The following is a 16,227-nucleotide window of genomic DNA, read 5'->3' as shown; positions in this document are numbered from 1 at the left end:
GCGGCCTGTCAACACGGTAGAGCCGGGAAGAGCCTAGAGCTGCGGCTGGCTGAGACCCCTCCGAGCGACGGCCCGCAATGCTCTTCTGGTCACACGCGGCGATGCGAAGTGCAAGGGCGTGCCACCTGACCTATACCTGGTCAGGAAGGTGATGGGGATGCCTCGCTTAGTTCCTGCATGGCATACACGTAAACATTAAATCAGAGCCTCGATCGGCTCTCAGGCTATCCTGTGAATCGGCTCAAAGAGCCGATCCACCCATGATCCGTACGGGGTGCACGAATACCTGGTGATCCTGCTTGATCAAGATAAAGCTAATGAGATCTACGACGATTTAGGGTTTTCACCGCATAATCGGATCATCCTACTCCAGGTTGGGCCTCGCGGCCACGCACGGTGCTCGTAAGCCGATCCTAAACAAGGCCACACAACCAACGTGACGTTGATCATCGGAACATCCTGTTTAGGACTTGCGAACGCCACCCTACGTGCCGCTGGATCCTCCCCCCCTTCGTAAGGCCTAACTATTGCAGATATTAAACTAATCCTTGCGGAGCAAGGAGCAATCGTAACGGATCAGATCTACTAGATGATGAACAAGCAGGGTGCCGCCCCCACGCCTGAGATAGGCGTGAGGGCGGCTAGACATGCGAGGGTTGCACTACGTAAGCATGTTTATACGAAGAGCTATGCTAACCCTAACACATCTATGATAACTACGTTGCCCGCCATCAAAGACGCTTCAGTACGGGCAACGCATGAACAACGTGGGGCTTGTGCTGCCTAGATCGCAAGATGCGATCTAGGCGACATGTCGCTACGATTGAAACCCTCGAGACGAAGGAGTTGGCGATGCGCCGAGATTGGTTTGTTTTTGGGGTGAACGTTGTGTTGTTGTTTATTCCATAAACCCTAGATACATATTTATAGTCCAGCGGACTTTCTAACGTGGGAATATCCCATCGTGCACGATACAAACTCTAACTTTTGATCTAAGACATAATCTACTATAATTAAAGATACACGGGCAATCTAGCCCAAATTCTCCACGTAAGGCCGTTTCAGAGATCTTCCATGTGTAGTCCTCCAAGCCCATCTCCCTTACGGCCCACCTCTGGATTTGTCCAAAATCTGGTGATAACAGCAAGAAAATTTTAATATGAGAGTAGAGAATCATTTAATGGAAAATTCTCGAGCTATTAGTAAATTGCATGGTATTGTAGAGAGAACCTCCAATGATGTTAAGATGCTTGTTAAACATTTTCATATGGTTCAAACTCAAATTGATCAACTCACTAAAGTGCAAAATGACTTGTTGGGAAATAATTCTAAAGAAAAACATGCTTATGAAGTAACAACTAGAGGTGGTGTTTCTACCCAGGATCCTCTATATCCTGAGGGGCATCCCAAAAGAGTTGAACAAGATTCTCAACGAACTAAAACTAATGCTCCATCTAAGAAAAAGAAAAAGAAACATAAGAATGTTGTAAAATCCTCTGAACCTGTTAATGATCCTAATAGTATTTCTATTTCTGATGCTGAAACTGAAAGTGGTAATGAACATGATAAAGATAATGATAAGAATGATGCTTCTGATAAAGAAGATGTTGAAGAAGAACCTGAAAAGCATGCTAAAAATAAAAAGTACACTAACGAAGATTTTATTGCTGAGAAACATGGTAATGAAAGAGAACCTTGGGTTCAAAAGCAAATGCCTCTGCTAAGAAACTAAAATCAAAGGAAGAAGAACACTATAATAAATTTTGTGATTGGATGAAACCTTTATTCTTGCAAATCCCTTTGACTGATGCTATTAAATTGCCTCCTTATTCAAAGTATATAAAAGATATTGTGTCTAACAAAAGGAAAATTCCTAATGAGGAAATTTCCACTATGCTTGCTAATTACTCTTTCAATGGCAAAGTTCCAAAGAAGTTGGGCGACCCAGGTATTCCAAGTATTCCTTGTTCTATTAAGAATAATTATGTTAAAACTGCTCTATGTGACTTGGGAGCCGGTGTTAGTGTTATGCCTTTTTCTCTTTATAAGAGACTTTACTTAGATAAGTTGATACCTACTGATATATCTTTGCAAATGGCTGATAAATCTACTGCTATTCCTGTTGGTATATGTGAGGATGTTCTTGTTCAAGTTACTAATAACTGCTTGATATTAACTGATTTTGTTGTGTTGGAAATGTCTGAAGATGATAATATGTCTATTATTCTTGGGAGACCTTTTCTTAACACCGCAGGGGCTGTTATTGATTGCAATAAAGGAAAAGTTACTTTCAATATTGATGACAAGGAGCATACTGTTTATTTTCCCAAGAGGATTGAGAAAGCATGTGGAGTTAATACTATTTCTAATGTGAGAACTATCAAAGTTGGAACTATCGATTGTCCTATATATGAGCCTAAAGAAGAATATCAAACTTTTGTGATTGGATCCATATCAATACAATTCAAGGTAACATGATTGATTTGAGGTTTATTTCTTCTTATGCTATGTAAAATTTATTTGGTGGCAAGACTTGATCAACCTTGTTAACAAATACTTTTTATATGCATAGAGGAGGTAAACAACATCTCTTTCTTCCTCCATTTGCTCTAGTTGTTGTAGCACTTTTATTTTGCAAAGTTCCTTAGTTAATTAGAGATTTCAAAAAATTTCCTGCTTGAGTAATAATAAACTTAATACCCAGAAATGTGCATTTTTCAAAGTTTTCAAAAATTCAAAAAAATTATACCGTTGGTCCTATTTTTCGTCGAGGCACCTGGGAGCACCTGGGGATGACCAGTGGGGCACCCCAGGGTGGCACCCCACAGGCCGGCGCGGCCTGCAAGGGGGGCGCGCCACCCTGGCGTGTGGGTCCCTCTTTGCCCCACTTCAGCATCTCTTCCTCCCACATTCTTCTCTCTCCCGAAAAAACTCGCACCAGGTTCCTCTCACTCGCGTTTTTGCTCAAGAGCTCCAGATTTCTCGATCTCTTTGCTCAGCTCAGATTTCTGTCTGAAATTTGGCACATTTGCTCTCCGGTATGTGACTCCTCCGATTATCCAAGTAGAATTTTGTTTGGTGGAGTATATCTTGAATATTTTGCTGCTGTAGGTAACATGTTTAGTGAGCTTGCATGCTTGTTCTAAGTGGTAGAAATTCGTTTTGATGCATGTTTAGTACTCTAGCAAGTTCCTATGGTAGCTTCCCTCAATTATATGTCAACAAATCAAATTTTATATTGTTTGTTGAAAAATTTCAGAAAAGGAAGATGGATAATTATAACTTTGGAGAAGTGTTCCAAGGGGATACAACAAGCACGGGGAGGCCCTCGAGGTCATCCACCCGATTCAGGCAATCCTATAATGAGGACCTCATCGCACCAAGCTTCGCACCCGAAGAGGACAATGGAGCCCCTAATGCTTCATCCTTCCCATGTTATGACTTTTTGAGAAATGCAGGGTTGTTGGATGATTTCTTGACCCTTGTCGGTAAGGCGGGTTTAACCACCTATGTGGGAGATGAGAGTGAGCAATACTACACGCTCACTAAGATCTTTGTGGAGAGCTTCAAGTTCAACAATAAGCACTTTCACCCGGCAGTTTCATTCAAGATCTATGGTAAACCTATTACTATGAAGTTGGAAAAATTTTGTGCTGCATTAGGTATTGTCCCTGTAGGTACAGCAAGGAGGATCGAGGACAACCCCAAGGAATTGTTGGAGCTCTATCGAGGGATCACCAATGATGACTGTCGCACCATTCAGCGCGGCAAGATAAGAAACATTCAACTCCCCGCCATTAAGTATTTTGCTTATTACATTGGCACTAGCATCCTTGGTAGGGAGAACACTAGCAACATATCTAGCTATCACCTTGGTTTCTTAATTGCAGCACTCACTGGGGACACGCCTTATCATCTTGGTGCTCTTGTTGCTCGCCGCTTGTCTAACAAGGGGCCTATATTTGGAGGAGTTATTGCTTCGCGCATTTTGGCATATTTAGATCTTCCTCTTGACCCTACTGATGTAAAAATAACCCCTATGAGGCTCGATATTGCTGCTATGAAGAGTCACCAATTTGTTACCGCCGACTCTAGTTTAGATAATATTGTCTATAGAATATTGTTTGCTGACGGGGAAGAGAGGGAAATCCTTTTGCCACAGCCAGATTTGTTTAGTATTGACAGGAAACCATGGTCGCGCTCTAAGGAGGAGGTGGATGAGCAATTGAAGATACAAGGCTTCCACCAAAGAAAGCATGACTCCGAGGACGCCGAGCCCTCCTACGACTACACCGTCACGTATCCGGGTGCTTCTTCTAGCACATACCCGGAATATGATCCATCTTCGTACTACGAAGGTGCTTCTTCATGGGCACCATGGGATTGATCTCCACTTAGGCAAAAGCCTAAGCTTGGGGGGAGGTATACCGGCATCACTCATTCTTTGCATATTATGGTTGCTGGATACTTGTACATACTTGTTTAGTTTCTTTGAGTGGTTTTCTAATGAGAGGGAGATGATATTTGGGGAAGTGCTGCCTGAAAACAGATTCTGGACTGTTACTAAAAAAATCGTGCGCACAGCCAGAACGTTATTTTGAGCTGCCAATTTTTGTGCATGTTCCCCGGGTTGTTATCTAACTTTCATTAGTTGAACACTTTTCGATCTGAGCAACGGAAGATTTTTGTAAAAATCGATTTCTGTACTGCTGCCAGGTTTTGGCAGATTTCTGCCATCCTGCTTTTCGGTGTTTCTTTTAGTTTTCATTTTCTTGTTCTTGCTTTGTTTCTTTCCTAAAACACAAAAAGACCAAAAATATTTCTGTTGTTTCTCTTCACCATTTGTTTATCTTGGTTTCTTGCATTTGTCTTGCTTTATTTGCTATTGCTAGTTTGCTATAAGAAAACCCAAAAAGATTTTGCTTTGTTTGCTTGTTTCCTTTTGTTCTTGTGTCCAAATTCGAAAACACCAAAAATATTTGCTGTTCTTCTTTGGTTTTGTAAAGTTCTTTATGAGTTCAATGGTCTTCGGTGGCTGGAGCGTGGTTTTCATTCCATATTATTCAAGCTACACAAGTGAAAAAGCAATAATGACGATCTACGACAATCTGATTGTGGTGAGAGGCTGGTATGAACTCTATTTGTTTTCATTTTTGTACATATACTCATCCATGTGAGCATGCTTGGTTGGTTCATGTGAGGTATATGTCATTTAAGAAAGTCTAGTAGTTCATGATCTCTCATGTTTAGCTCCAATCTATTAATATGAGTAGCATGTCATGAATGTTTGCTTGCATTGTTTTATTCATAAATAGGTATGATATTGTGGTATCCTCCTCTGAATAATTCGTTTGAATTAACTTGGCACATGCTCACGCATGCATATGACTGAACAAAAGTCAATTAAGCCTCAATGATTTACATTGCCTCAGAGTTCTTGTATCACTTTTATGCCTCAGTTAATCTATTTTGCCGCAAGCATGATTATGACGATTCTTTGCTCTCTTGATTTGTCGCTCCCTAGTCTATTGCTAGCCTTCACTTGTACTGAGCGGGAACGCTGCTCGTGCTTCCAAACCCCTGAAAACCAAGTTGTTCTAAAGTGTCCACCATAAATACCTATGCATGGCATTTCAAACCATTCCAAGTAAATTCTCATGCGCTACCTTTAAAACCTTCAAAATGCTTCTCAATTTGTGTTAATGTTTCATAGCTCATGAGGAAGTATGTGGTGTTTAACCTTCAACCTTGTCATTTACTCTTGACGGACTTTCATTATGGACTAGTGGCACATCCGCTTATCCAATAATTTTGCAAAAAGAGCTGGCAATGGGGTTCCCAGCCCCGATTAATCAAACTTCATTAATAATTCTCTTCACATGTTTTGCTCTGATCCATCAGTAAGCAACTTAATTTTGCAAATAGACACTCCTCCATGGTATGTGATTGATGGAAGGCACCCGGGGATTCGGTTAGCCATGGCTTGTGTAAGCAAAGGTTGGGGGAGTGTCACCTATAATAAAACTAAAATACCTATGTAAACAAAAGAGAAGAGGGATGATCTACCTTGCTGGTAGAGATAACGTCCTTCATGGGAGCCGCTCTTGGAAGTCCGGTTGCCGAGGTAGTTGGTGTACCCATTACCATTCGTTGACAACAACAAACACCTCTCAAAACAATTTTACTCCTGTTTAAAAAAAAATGAAAAGCTCTAGCGCATGTTAATCCCTGCTTCCCTCTGTGAAGGGTAAATCTTTTACTTTTATGTTGTGTCTCCATCCTTTCTTTGAGCACTTTCTTGAGAGCACAACTGTCATTCTTAGTATAATATGCTTGTCTCAAAATATGATTGATTGTGGTATAACTTTGATGCTTTTATCTTTGACAATCACTATTTCTAGTCTTTTTATGAACTTCAGAGGTGCCTGAGCATTTATGTTTTGCTGATCAAATATGGGCAAGCGAGATACCACTCTATCATACTCTTTTATGAACATTGCAATCCTGCTTATATGTATGATTCATGATGCTTATTATTAATTGTTGGTACCTTTCCATGATTGACATAGCTATTAGATGATCTTATTTGCATGTATCTTATTATGAACTGCCTAAGTGTTAGCCATAGCATGAGAATATTTACATCATATGAACAAATGTGTTCGTGAAAGTTCTTTTATCGCTCAGTTGTTAACTGAATTGCTTGAGGACAAGCAATAAGCTAAGCTTGGGGGGAGTTGATACGTCCAAAACGTATCTACTTTCCTGAACACTTTTGCTATTGTTTTGCCTCTAATTTGTGTATTTTGGATGCAACTAACGCGGACTAACGCTGTTTTCGCAGAATCGTGCAGTGTCTCGTTTTTGTGCAGAAATCCAACTTTCAGGAAAATCCTCGGAATTTATACGAAAGGTCCTATTTTTCCAGAAGACTCACGGAGCCAGAAGGGCAAGTCAGGTGGAGGCCCGAGGGCCCCACACCCTAGGGCGGCGCGGCCCAGGAGGGGGGCGCGCGGCCCTAGCGTGTGGCCCCCTCGGCCAGCCTCTGACACCCTCCTTCGGACTACTTATCGGCCTCGACCTAAAAACGCACGAAGAGAAGTCGAAGTCGCCAGAAACCCTCCAGAACGCCGCCACATCGCGAAACTCCATCTCAGGAGCCAGAAGTCTCCGTTCTGGCACTCCGCCGGGACGGGGAATTGGAGGAGATCATCGCCACCATCACCACCGACGCCTCTCCATCGACCAGCCATGTTTCCCCCATCCATTTGTGAGTAATTCCCCCGCTGTAGGCTGAAGGGGATGGTAGGGATTGGATGAGATTGGTCATGTAATAGTCATAAGATTGTTAGGGCATGGTGCCTAGTATCCGTAGATGTTACTTTTATGATATTGTTGCAACTTGTTATGCTTAATGCTTGTCACTAGGGCCCAAGTGCCATGATCTCAGATCTGAACATGTTATTGATTCATGAAGATATTCGTTGTTTATGATCTTACCTGCAAGTTGTATACACATGTCGCTGTCCGGAACCAATGGCCCCGAAGTGACAGAAATCGGGACAACCGGAGGGGATGGTAGTGATGTGAGGATCACATGTGTTCACGGAGTGTTAATGCGTTGCTCCGGTACTCTATTAAAAGGAGTACCTTAATATCCAGTAGATTCCCTTGAGGCCCGGCTGCCACCGGCTGGTAGGACAAAAGATGTTGTGCAAGTTTCTCATTGCGAGCACGTACGACTATATATGGAACACATGCCTATTGATTGATTAGTACTTGGATACCGTTTTATTATTATCTGCAAATGCCCCTGCTTTGATTGTTACATGAGTTTCTCTCATCCATGCAACGCCCGTTATCCGTCCCCGTGCCTACAGTATTTTAATCCTGCTGTTTACTATAATCACTACTGCTGTCTCTGTTACTCTGCTGCTGTTATTTCACTACTGCTACTGCTATAAAACTCAGCATTATCTTGATAAACTCTTGCGAGCAAGTCTGTTTCAGTGCAATCGAATTGACAACTCCGTTGTTAAGGCTTTCAAGTATTCTTTGTCTCCCCTTGTGTCGAATCAATAAATTGGGTTTTACTACCCGCGAAGACTGCTGCGATCCCCTATACTTGTGGGTTATCAATCGACAACTTATCAGGTTCCTCTAGTGAAACTATATTTTTATTCCGTCACATCTTATGTGCTTTACTTTGAGCGTCTGTTTGTTTTTATCTTTTTGTTTTGTTTGAATAAAGTCGGATCCTAGCATTCTTTATATTGGAGATATTACGCTCCGCTGTTTCGTACGAACACATGTGTTCTTAGCTTTATCTTTAATGTTCATTGCGAAAGTTGAACTACCTCATTCATTAATATATGGTTGGAAACGGAAAATGCCGGATGTGGTAAATGGTATAATGTCTTGAATAATGTGATACTTGGCAATTGTTGTGCTCATATAGATCTTGTTTAAGCTCTTGCATCATGTACCTTGTACCCATTAATGAATAACTACATAGAGCATGTTAAAATTTGGTTTGCATGATTGTTCTCTCTAAGTCTAGATATTTTCTGGTTAAGGTGTTTGAACAACAAGGAGACGATGTAAAGTCTTACAATGCTTACAATATGTTTATATGTGAGTCTTGCTGCACCGTTTTATACTTGAGTTTGCTTCAAACAACCTTGCTAGCCTAGCCTTGTATTGAGAGGAATTCTTCTCGTGCATCCAAATCCTTGAGCCAATAACCATGCCATTTGTGTCCACCATACCTACCTACCACATGGTATTTCTCCGCCATTCCAAAGTACATTACTTGAGTGATACCTTTAAAATTTCTATTCTTTACCTTTACAATATATAGCTCATGGGACAACATAGCTTAAAAACTATCGTGGTGAAGAATATGTACTTATGTGTCTTATTTCTTAGTAAGTTGCTTGTTGAGCGGTAACCATGTTTTCTGGGGACGCCATCAACTTTTACCTTTGTTGAATATCATGTGAGTTGCTATGCATGTTCGTCTTGTCTGAAGTAAGGGCGGTTTTCACAATCAAATGGTTTGAGTATGCATACTGTTAGAGAAGAACATTGGGCCGCTAACTAAAGCCATGATTCATGGTGGAAGTTTCAGTTTGGACATAAAACCTCAATCTCTTATGAGAATATTACCTGTTGTTGAATGCTTAAGCATTAAAAGAGGAGTCCATTATCTGTTGTCTATGTTGTCCCGGTATGGATGTCTAAGTTGAGAATAATCAAAAGCGAGAAATCCAATGCGAGCTTTCTCCTTAGACCTTTGTACAGGCGGCATAGAGGTACCCCTTTGTGACACTTGGTTGAAACATATGTTATGCAATGATAATCCGTGTTAACCCAAGCTAATTAGGACAAGGTGCGAGCACTATTAGTATACTATGCATGAGGCTTGCAACTTATAAGGTGTCTTATACATAACTCATATGCTTTATTACTACCGTTGACAAAATTGTTTCTTGTTTTCAAAATGAAAAGCTCTAGCACAAAAATAGCAATCCATGCTTCCCTCTGCGAAGGGCCTTTCTTCTACTTTATTGTTGAGTCAGTTTACCTATTCTTTCTATCTTAGAAGCAAACACTTGTATAAACTGTGTGCATTGATTCTTACATGTGTACCTATTGCACTTGTTATATTACTTTGTGTTGACAATTATCCATGAGATAAATATGTTGAAGTTGAAAGCAACCGCTGAAACTTATATCTTCCTTTGTGTTGTTTCAACGCCTTTACTTAGAATTTATTGCTTTATGAGTAACTCTTATGCAAGTCTTATTGATGCTTGTCTTGAAAGTATTATTCATGAAAAGTCTTTGCTATATGATTCATTTGTTTACTCATTATCTTCATCATTGTTTCGAATCGCTGCATTCATCTCATGTGCTTTACAATAGTATGATCAAGATTATGATAGCATGTCACTTCAGAAATTATCTTTGTTATCGTTTACCTACTCGAGGTCGAGTAGGAACTAAGCTTGGGATGCTTGATACGTCCCAAACGTATCTATAATTTCTTATGTTCCATGCTACTTTTATGATGATACTCACATGTTTTATACACATTATATGTCATTATTATGCATTTTCCGGCACTAACCTATTGACGAGATGCCGAAGAGCCAGTTGCTGTTTTCTGCTGTTTTTGGTTTCAGAAATCCTAGTAAGGAAATATTCTCGGAATTCAACGAAATCAACGCCCAGGGTCCTATTTTCACACGAAGCTTCCAGAAGACCGAAGAGGATAAGAAGTGGGGCCACGAGGCGGCCACACACTAAGGCGGCGCGACCTGGGCCTTGGCCGCGCCGGCCTGTTGTGTGGGGCCCTCGTGTGCCCCCCTGACCTGCCCTTCCGCCTACTTAAAGCCTTCGTCGCGAAACCCCCAGTACCGAGATCCACGATACGGAAAACCTTCCAGAGACGCAGCCGCCGCCAATCCCATCTCGGGGGATTCAGGAGATCGCCTCCAGCACCCTGCCGGAGAGGGGAATCATCTCCCGGAGGACTCTTCATCGCCATGATCGCCTCCGGATTGATGTGTGAGTAGTTCACCCCTGGACCATGGGTCCATAGCAGTAGCTAGATGGTCGTCTTCTCCTAATTGTGCTATCATGCTCGATCTTGTGAGCTGCCCATCATGATCAAGATCGTTTCTTTGTAATCCTACATGTTGTGTTTGTTGGGATCCGATGGATATTGAATACTATGTCAAGTTGATTATCAATATATCATATATGTTGTTTATGTTCTTGCATGCTCTCCGTTGCTAGTAGAGGCTCTGGCCAAGTTGATACTTGTGACTCCAAGAGGAAGTATTTATGCTCGATAGTGGGTTCATGCCTCCATTAAATCTAGGACAGTGACAGAAAGTTCTAAGGTTGTGGATGTGCTGTTGCCACTAGGGATAAAACATCGATGCTTTGTCTAAGGATATTTGTGTTGATTACATTACGCACCATACTTAATGCAATTGTCTGTTGCTTGCAACTTAATACCGGAAGGGGTTCGGATGATAACCTGAAAGTGGACTTTTTAGGCATAGATGCATGCTGGATGGCGGTCTATGTACTTTGTCGTAATGCCCTGATTAAATCTCATAGTACTCATCATGATATATGTATGTGCTTTGTTATGCCTTCTTTATTTGTCAATTGCCCAACTGTAATTTGTTCACCCAACATGCTATTTATCTTATGGGAGAGACACCGCTAGTGAACTGTGGACCCCGGTCTATTCTTTACATCTGAAATACAATCTACTGCAATACTTGTTCTTTACTGTTCTTCGCAAACAATCATCTTCCACACAATACGGTTAATCCTTTGTTCACAGCAAGCCGGTGAGATTGGCAACCTCACTGTTACGTTGGGGCAAAGTACTTTGGTTGTGTTGTGCAGGTTCCACGTTGGCGCCGGAATCCCTGGTGTTGCGCCGCACTACACTTCGCCGCCATCAACCTTCAACGTGCTTCTTGGCTCCTCCTGGTTCGATAAACCTTGGTTTCTTTCTGAGGGAAAACTTGCTACTATCTGCATCACACCTTCCTCTTGGGGTTCCCAACGGACGTGTGTTAATTGCACGCATCACCCACCTACCTATATTCCGCCGTCTTTCGACGACGGCCTATCTGGCTGCTCTTCCGCCGGCCTGTTTCCCGACTTTGGCCTGCTCCTCGTCGCTCGCGGCTCGGGTTGCCTCGACCACGCCCGTCAGGTGTTCGTCCATTTGCCTCGCCGGCCATGGACTCGGACGAAGAGGAGGAGCAGATGTTCGTCGAGCTTATGCAAGAAGAGATGGCAGCAGCCGCCCAAGACGACGAGCACATGATGATCCTCGGTTGCTTGGCAAGCATGTACGCCGGATCGGCAATCGGTCGACGTGGTGGGTCGGCACCAGTCGCCGAAAGTGCAAGCCTGCATAGCGAATGAAGGGCTACCGCATGTTGTACGCCGACTACTTCGCCGACAATCCATTGCACGGTGAGAGTGTTTTCCGGCGTCGTTTCGGGATGAGCAAAGCTATTTACGGAAATTGTGTATGCCATCCGAGACTTTGATCCCTACTTCGAGATGCAAGGCGGATTGCCTTGGTTTGGTTGGATTTTCGTCACTGCGAAGTGCACAGTGGCTATGAGAATGCTTTGGCGTATGGAGCTCCCGGTGATCTGCAGATGACTATCTTCGGATGGCGGAGTCCACCGCCCTTGATTGTTTCTACCGGTTACGCAGGGGCCGTCATAGCGATGTTCGGGGACTATTACTTGAGATCACCCACTGTCGAAGACACTCGGAGGATCCTTGCAACAAATGAAGCTAGAGGTTTTCCGGGGATGCTTGGAAGCATTGATCGCATGCATTGGCAATGGAAGAACTGTCCGTTTGCGTGGCGAGGGAATGTACAAGGGTCACAAAAAAGGCTGCTGTGATACTTGAAGGTGGCTACCCATGATCTCCGGATTTGGCACTCTTTGGTATGCCTGGATCCAACAATGACATCAACGTCCTAAAGCTGCTCCCGGTCTTTTCCAAGCTTGTTGAGGGTCATGCTCCCAGGTGGACTATGTGATCAATGGTCGGCACTACAACAAAGGATACTACCTTGCAGACGGTATCTATCCAAAGTGGGCAACATTTGTGAAGACTATCTCGAACCCTAGCACCCCCAAACTTTGCGAGTTTGTCAAGAAACAAGAAGCTTGCCGAAAAGATGTCGAGCGTGCATTTGGTGTCCTCCAGCAGAGATTTGCTGTCGTCCGGTTCCCCACTATGACTTGGTCCAAAGATCAGATGTGGGAGGTGATGAACTGCTGTGTGTGCCTACACAATATGATTATTGAAAATGAGCGAAAGCATCCGGTTCCTCTGGCTGAGCAAGAAGCACCATATGAGAGAGAGGGTCCTCTTGCACAGCCTAATCACCAGGTGCCTCCATCATGGGCCGCCTTCATTGCTATGCGCCAGGAGATTCGAGACTCTATAATGCATCAGCTGCTGCAAGATGATCTGATGGAGCACATATGGAGGCTCCGAGGCAACGCCAACGCCGACGCCAACTAGTCTGTCTTAATTTGTTTGAAAAATTGTGAAATTGTGTGCTTCATTTGTTTCAGCACTTGTTAAACATTGTACTGATTTTCGCCGAATTTGTTTCAGCAATTTTCGTACTCTTGGTCGCCGAACTTGTTAAATTTTATGTTAAATTTGTTTGAAATATGTCAAATGGTCGAGGTTGGGGGTTTCCTGCCGGGGGGACGGCTGGAACTTCGGCGCTCCCCACGCCAAATCTTCCTCCAATCCGGACGAAAATTTCGCCGGATTTGGGCGTGGGGAGCGCCAACGAGTGGGGATGCTCTAACTACGTGTAACACGTCAGGTGATATATGACATCTTATTAGAATTCAGAGAATACGAACAATACCGAGGACTATCACACGTTCCTGTACAGGTTTGGTCAGCAATAATATATCGCCGTGAAGAGGGGGACAGCACTAGAGGAAGACGGCACATGCATATTGTAGGTAATGGATTCATATAGAGACGGAACAAACAAAACAAAATAGCAGTTGGGTGTTGCACTAGCTAAGCTAGTGACATCTTTCTGTTAATCAGAGACCATCCCCAAACCACAAAGGCACTGATTAAGCATGATGCCAACTTTTCGTCCTGGTTACGTACTGTATCAAAAACAAAGCAGCATGCATTCACACCCGAAGATTTTACCTCATTACCGGAAACTAAATCTAGCAAACATGCTGCTAAGTATACAAGTAAGTACCACCAAATCATGCAAAGCAAATAAGGGTAATACTAGAGCAAGTAATCTTCTTAAATAGAACACCAATAATCTAGCTCAGTCCTTACCTGAGCACCCATGCATGACAGGTGTATATGATGTCTCTGGGGGCGGTTAGGCCGACCTCGAGCAGCCCATAGCTGCCGGCACCTCTAACAGGGTCCCTCCCAAGGAACTGGCGCTTCAGTTTTGGACTAGGGCTTCAGGTCCTAAAAAGAGCTGCGGTATAATTTGGAGAAAAATACTAATGCATACTTAAAGAAATACTTACTTTTCTAGGAAACATACTACTCCTTTTTTCTACATTGATTTAGAAAAATAAGTAATCCAGTATTCACTTCCTCTTTTATACAGGGAAAACATTACCATGTTTGTCTACGATAACACCAGAAAAATATATTTATTCCACCGTGCGTGACGTATTTAAATGGGAAAATACTACTGTCTTCTTCTACGGTGTATTTAGAAAAATATACATACTTACTCCATATTCCACCGTCTTTGTCAACTAAAGAAAATACTACCATTTTTTTGTAGCAAACTCCAAAAATAAAATACTTCACCGTCCGCCACCATCGAAAATATTACTACATTCTCTATGGTATCTTTGGAAAAAACTTGCATTGAAGTCCGTCACCTTTCTCAATCCCGCATTGTCCTCGCTCAGTGTAGTGCTATTGGTGTAATACCCTATTTTCCTTGTATTGCACTATAATCATCCTGTGATTTTATCCTTAATGTCCACTTTTTATCCTCACTTCATGGTCACCACCTACGGGCACCGGGAAAGTTTTAAGCCGAGCCGCTATAGTAGCACTTTTAGGTTACTTGAACAACCCATCAACACCGACACTTCTACAACACGTCAGCGACCCAAATATTGTATTATTTCTATAATATTTTAACCAACAATCTACGTACCAAGGGAGCGGCATATCGACGATCCAACCTACCTAGTCGTGTGTAAAACTAAAAAGCTTCCCACGCGTGCGCTGAAGATTACCTTTTGCATCAGCGATTTGGGTGGCTCGCTGGAAATGGCCAATTAGAGCGTTCCTCCAAGATCTGGCCTGAGGGTGCTTTAATATCCTGTTTGTGCAACAATATGAACGATGCCATGCAACCAAACGGCAAAAAATTGCTGAACCGATGCGAGCCAAGGTGAGGCCAGGCTACCCAACGTGCCCTTTGTGTTCCACTGTGCCCGTGAGATAAGAAATCGTTGCGTGTTCCATACAAGCTCAGGCCAAAAAAAAGGAGATTTGTTTGGTTGCATCGCTAGATACTCAAATGCCATTTTATTTGGTTTCTTACAAATTTGAGCAGATACAACTTACATATATTTGGTAGCTTTGGATTAGTGTGAATAGTATTATCTCGTATCTAGTAATCCTCTAATAACATCTATTTTAGTAGCTAACAGAGGCAAAATTAGCCCCAAACTCCCCATCTCCTCCACAACCCTGACAAGTGTGAGGCCGACATGTCGTGGCCGGCACGCGACGAGGCGCGGCGAGGGCGAGGCCGAGCGCGGGTTGCGAGGCCAGCAAGGGCGCGAGCGAGAGGGCGGCACGCGCTGGCACGAGCGTGACCGCTACACGCGGGCTAGGACGCAGAACGGCGAGGCGCCGAGGCAACGCGACCACCACATGACGGCACGATGGAGCCATAGTTTTAAAAACCGGACCGGTGATCGATGTGCCCATGCCGGATCAGGATCAGTTTTATTTCTGCATCTCTGTTGCACAACAGTCCGCACCTGCGATAACTGGGTCTCTAACGATGCTCCTGAGGTGCCATCAGCGGGCGTCTCGGATGAATCCATGTACCACTGCAGTATCGAACAAATAAAACTTCAAATTAAAAAATAGGAATCAGATTCATATAAATCTATAGCCAGAAGTACAGAACGGAATAGACTAATTCATACAACTTAGCTAATTCATATAAATGTATAACAGGCCAGAACCCAGAAGTATAATAAGCAATTTGATTCACATAAGCTCATAGACAGAAGTACAGAACGGAAGCATTCATGCCCAAAATCGCACTACGTCCAGTGACTAGTGACTACTATTCAGTATAAATCAATACTCAAAGACAGAGGCATACAGATTACAGAACGGAAGCATAGACCATGGAGGCATGGAATGGAATGGAAATATGAGATTGTGACCTGCGGTCTGCGGAGCGCCGGAGTGCCGAAGCCGAGGGCGGCGGCTGCACGGCCGGACGGGACAGGTCACAGGACTACAGGAACAGGAGGCGGAGGGTCGACGACCTTCTTCCACAGCGGCTGGCGGTAGGCGAGTCCGTCGGAGGCCGGTCAAGTGGCGGCCATGGCGTCGTCGCGGCCGCCTCTACTGGTGGCGGCGGCACAAAGAGATGATGAGCCCAAGAGA

The 16,227-nt window shown here is 43.4% G+C and overlaps 1 long non-coding RNA gene across 1 annotated transcript; it reads right to left on the bottom strand.

Moving 5' to 3' along the window:
• Window positions 1-15,104: 15,104 nt before the first annotated feature.
• On the bottom strand, window positions 15,105-16,227 carry LOC127326339 (uncharacterized). Its single transcript, XR_007867777.1, has 2 exons — window positions 16,002-16,227; window positions 15,105-15,656 (listed from the first exon to the last, which is right to left on the bottom strand). It is a non-coding gene; the product is annotated as an uncharacterized lncRNA (long non-coding RNA).

This window comes from Lolium perenne, chromosome 5 (genome assembly GCF_019359855.2).
Source record: "Lolium perenne isolate Kyuss_39 chromosome 5, Kyuss_2.0, whole genome shotgun sequence".
NCBI classification, from domain to species: domain Eukaryota; kingdom Viridiplantae; phylum Streptophyta; class Magnoliopsida; order Poales; family Poaceae; genus Lolium; species Lolium perenne.
The sequence above is the reverse complement of the archived record's forward strand: the minus strand, read 5'-3'. Positions and strand labels throughout refer to the sequence as shown.